The sequence below is a fragment of the Haliaeetus albicilla genome, chromosome 12 (assembly GCF_947461875.1).
Source record: "Haliaeetus albicilla chromosome 12, bHalAlb1.1, whole genome shotgun sequence".
NCBI lineage: Eukaryota > Metazoa > Chordata > Aves > Accipitriformes > Accipitridae > Haliaeetus > Haliaeetus albicilla.
Genome location: NC_091494.1, coordinates 21,928,241 through 21,933,696, shown reverse-complemented (window position 1 = coordinate 21,933,696; position 5,456 = coordinate 21,928,241).

The following is a 5,456-nucleotide window of genomic DNA, read 5'->3' as shown; positions in this document are numbered from 1 at the left end:
AAACACCACCAAAATCCTTAACTGAACTTTCCCATTGAATTTAATTTTTCCCCAACACTCTCTCCTCAGATTCAGCCTTCCAAACTGACGACTATACAGGCCAATGTCTTGCTTGAGGCACCTAATGGGACTGAATTATTTAGGAAGGCTTAGGTCCTCCAAACTGCTTGGCAGGTGACATTCTATGGACCTTCTAGCCAGACTTGCCTCTAACATACCAGTCTCTGCAGTAAACCTAATCAGCATTTTAGGAACGAAGCACTTTTGCAAACTGCAACCTAAATTCACATAAAAACCAAATGCCTCCCTAAGCTCCTCTTTGCAGATTGCTCTAGGACATATGATGATATAAAAATGTTTCTCTAATCTAACAGCTGCCTGGAAATGGAGGTAGAACTTTGTACCACAGTAAGGGACTATTTTTGCTGAGGGGGCATCCTCTTGCCACTGACCTTATATCCTTTGCTCTTTCCATCTTGTGATGTGAAGTCGAGGAATGACAGCAGAAGCCACGAGCAGCTGGGGTTGCTCCCCAGAAGCCCAGATGCACTTGACTCCTGTCCATCTCTCTGTCTCTGTAGCTTTATCTGTGTGAAGCCTGGCACCGAATTTAATGTTTGCTGTGGATTGCATCGCTCCATTGAGTCCATGTAACTGACAGGGGTTGCTCTACTATAAATGTCACGCTAAAGCCCCCACTCAGCCAGGTATTTCAACTCATGCCTAAATTTAAAAATAGGATGGCTGTGCTGAACCCAAGGGACTACTCCCATGCCTGCTGCTAATACCTTGAGGTCAGATGGTTTAGAAGCACAGGCAAGGGAGGAGGAATATTTCCATCTGCTCAGGATCCTGCCTTTGCCCATGGGCCACGGCCCCACTTACAAGAGAATACTGTTGACCAGGTCAGAGCCCATAAATGCTCGCTCTTAGCCATGGTGAGGAGGACTCCTTGGCTGCAGCCGCTGATGGGCTTGTTCCCAGAGATGTGAAGCTCAGTAGCCTTTTCCATGGTATCTTTGATGCATCTTCACATTTTTCACCAGGGACTCTGGCAGACAAACGATGTGCCCACATGCAGCTTTTCAGCAGCACTGAACTCCTGGCGTGGCAGAATTATAAATTCTCTGTTGAACCAAGGCTTAAATATTTTCTCTCGCAATACCTGGCAACAGAAAGGACTTCTGGTGTTTCTCAGTAGCCATGCTGTGCATCTACTGCTCAGGCTGCAGTTGAACTGATATCAGGTTTTGATGCTTAAAGGAAACATCAATTTAAAAGTAATAGATAGAAGAATATTAAAAAATGGCTGCATAGGAAAAAAGGAGGCTTGGTCCCCAGCCAGGGCAGCTGATGCATCTGTGAGATTTTGCTTGGCTGTGCAGCCTGGCTTGCCATGGGTCTCTTGTGTGACCAGACCGCAGATGAGGATCATACAGAGTAAGAGAGCAGTCTTGGCTGAGCTCAACTTTACACTCTGAAATAAGCTAAATTCAGCTCTAAAACCCCCTGAGTAGGGATTACAGAATCTGTTTGCGATCACAAAGCACTACATAACTGTAACTGTACACTTCTTTTCTTATCTTATTTGCAATGTCAATATGAACTTTAATGAAAATGAGGAAAAAAATGTTTCTCAGACATCTTGGCTAGCTCTGAAGCAATGCTTTGTATTATCTACCCAGAAAGAATAGCTCTATTAACACAATAGCTTTTTTTTTTAACCTCTTCAAAAATGGAGTGAAGATAGTGTTTTATTTTTGGTTTCCAATTGGCTTCATTTTCTACATGGGGCTCAGAATTGGGGAGTTGTGCCTTTTCCCTGGTCCTTGCTCAGCATGGGGCCACAGTACCTTCCTCCCACATGAAACTGGGCAAGGAGCAGAAAGGAACCAATTTCACTGAAATGTCCCAAATAGGTAGGTCAGGCCCAAGCCAAGAAAAAGGGTAAAGATCAGAACAGAGACACAACAGCATGTGTTGACAGCACCTCCACACTGAAGCGTTCACAGGGGAGCGGGGAAAGGAAAGGCTACAATGCTCCAGGCAGCAAACGTTCAGCCTTGCAGTCCATCCCGCACTGGTTCACTGCCAGACTCCAGTCTGGAGACATCCATGTCCTCCCCATGGTGAAGAAACCCCAAACAGAGCTAAATGAACCCCACAAAACACAAGCTCCGTCACCTGCCTGGGGGTCAGGTCTCACCTCCTTGCATGGGTAACATAGCGTAGATGTTGGTAACTGTGGCACTGGAAGGATAAACACATCTCTCCGCTCCCTGGCCCTTCCTCTCCTTGATGGTTCCAGATGATTTAGCTCTGCAGTTTCAGCTCTTGGGGACCCAGTTTTGGTTTAGCCCATGGTGCACTGAATACAAGAAAGCAGCTGGAAGGAAGGATGTCCTTCCCCAGACACAGGGTCCCCATGGGGGGTTTCTCAGTGCCACCATCAGCCCTACCAACGCAGCTGGATCGTCACCTCCTGAATGGCGCCATTGTTCCTGCCTCCAAAATAAAACAGACACAGGAGGTGTTTCCACCCAAAGAAAACCAGTTTCCACTGGTGACTTCTCCCCCCCTTGCTCGAGAATCCTCCCTCCCTCCTTGTCAGGGCCCCTGTAGCTTTCCTTTGTGCCTCTTCTAGGATGAAAAGAGGTAGTCATTGATTGTATTAATAATTCAGAGCCTAATCTCACGGACGGGTGTTCATGGCCCGTGAGGTGGCAATCTTTCATCTTGAGATCAGGATCAGCCGGATCTTTTAGAGGTCAAGAAAGATAGCTGCAGCATGGAAAATGCCTTCAAAATAATAGGTCTAGACGACTCTTGCACATGGACGAAAATGGCAAATGAAAAGCTCATGTGTCTCATACTCTCCATTGCCCCTGCATCTCAACCTCTTGATGCCCACAAACCCTTGGAGATGACTCCCATCGGCTTCAGTGAGCTGTAGAGTGATCTCTGCCACATGCCCCAACCCATCAACATTCCCCAGGTCAGCTGAACCCTGCTCCTCAGGACAGCCACCTGCCTGCTACTCATGCATCTTGCACTACCATCCCTCTTCTCCCGTGGCTAAGCTCCTCCTTCAACTGCCTACTCAGTTGTATTGTCTTAATCATTGCTGGAAGGACGAAGTGTACTGGCACTATTTGCTTTGTTTGGTTTGTGGCCAAGCAGGTCCCTGTGCAGGGAGAGGGCCAAATGCATTTGCAGTACAAGTAGGTGAAACTGGTCACAGGCACTAAATTGGGGATTCCCAGGACAAGCAAAGAAAAGGGAAATCTGAATGTTCTGGATTTAATTTTCTTCTGGGTGTACTTTACACACCAGGAGCAAATTTACACCATTGCTCTTGGAGCCTATCTAAAAGGCCAGTAGTCGATTCTGCATTGAGTCCTCTTCTCCCACAATCCACAGTTATCTATCATCTGCTGCATCTACATTAATGCCCTGTTAGGTGGGTGTTGCTCTCACCCCACGGGCGAAGCTCATGCGGAAGGGTGCACGTGAAGGGATGCCGTTACACCTACACCTACGCTCTACACCTTCCTGGGTGTTTATGGAGGAAATGGCAAGGTCAAAGACATGCACCTTGAACCTAGAACTGAAGGTGCCAACTGCTGTTGCAATGCCAAAGATTAGCAGCACGCTGATAAGAGCTGGGGGACGTGGCCGGCGGAGACTTCTGAGAGTTCCCACGAGTGCGGCTGTGCTTTGCTGGGAGCCTCCCTGCTCCGCAACTCCCGGTTCCCAACAAGAACCAGGCTCAGCACCATTTTGCTGCCGCCACGATGCTCTGCCGCTGTTACCAAGGCATTTCCAGCGCCCCGTGCATTAGCATTTCTTCTGTCTTGTGCTTTGTCTTCTCAGGCAAGCACTTCCACAGCACAACCAAAGATGATGCGTTTGAGGTGGCGGTCGTCCCCCCCAAAACAGTGGTGGCACAGTCCCTAAGTGCTCAGATTAGTAACGCTCCAGTGTACGGTATTTTACAGCCTGGGACTCGAGCCCGACCCACTGTGCACACCTGCAGGAAGGCCTGGGCTTGCAATTACTTCCCCCCCACCCCCCCTTTGTCTGCTGCATTCACTTGGGCTTCTCTGAACAAGCAGTTTACCTTCTCTCAGGCAGGGTTTGTGCCCGGTTTCCTGTCTGTGCAGCGTCCCAGGCCTGACAGAAGCAGCTCTGTCTGTACTATAGTATCCAGACACCGCAGTATCCAGAACTGTGAACTGATTTGCAAGTAATTATTACGGAAGGAAGCCGTTCCTTCCATAGCTGATAACTTATCTGGTATACATCAGGCTTTCCCCAGTCTTTTCTCTGTTCTCGCTTTAACAATTCATCCCCGAACACGTTGTTCCTTTGTCAGGACTATATACACCTGTAGTATCCACATTTGAGAAAAAGGCCTCTTTGACGGCAGGGTTCCCGTAGCAGGGCTGTTTAGATTTGTTGTGATTAAATCACATCCATTTTCTAATTTGTACCTAACACACACTCAAATCCCTCCTTAAGCCTGAGCTGTACAGGCACATTTTGTCTTCGCTGCTGACTTAATCAAGCAGCGGCGAGCCGCTGTGTGCTCTCTGCAGTTGTTGTCTCTTGCACTGGAAAAAAAAGGGGGGAGAAAGAAACACTTTGCAAAGGGCTGCTATTATCCACACACTACGGCGACAGCATATTTAGTGGGTTTGTGGCTCTGGGGCTGCAGTAATTAATTGTGCCTGACACTCTGGCCGGCACAGCCTCGCGCCCAGAGCTTTCCCATCCCGGCGGCAGAAAAGCAAGCAGGCACCCTGGCACCCATTCCTGCCAAAATCAGTCCCCCCAGGCCCCTACGGGAGATGGGTGCTCACCCCGATGGCGGGGGAGGCTGGAGGGGGGGCCTGCCACGCTGCCCAACTCCAGGCAACGCTAGGTGCTGGGGCAGCTGGGGCAGGGGGGGCACACCGAGGGGCTGTAAGGGCAGCCTGGGGTCTCCAGCCCTTTGCTGCATGAACACAGTCCCGCAGCGGCTCCTCTTCCCGCTCCCAGCCCCGGGCCTGGCCACAATCCGCCGTCCAGGCAAAGGCGCTCTCAGCGCCTATACAGGCCCCAGTCGCTGGAGAGGGGATGCCCCCCCGACCCCCCCCCCTTTCCCCTCCACACCCTCCCGCCGCAGGTGGAGCATCCCCACCCCTCCGGGAGGGGGTATACCCCTGCAAGCCCCGCTCTGCCTCCCCCCACCCTGGCTGCCTGCACAGGGAGAGGGGGTGCTGGGGAGGGGGGGGACACGATTGCAGCGGGGACACCCCCCCAGAGCTCCCCCTCCGCCTGCCCTCCCTCCGCCGCTGCATGCTCACGACGCTGCTCAGCGTGTGCGGAGGGAAGGAGGGAGGGAGGAAGGAGGGAGGAAGGAGGGAGGAGGGAGGGAGGGGACCTCCCTATCTGGCTCTATCTCCTCCGCTGCC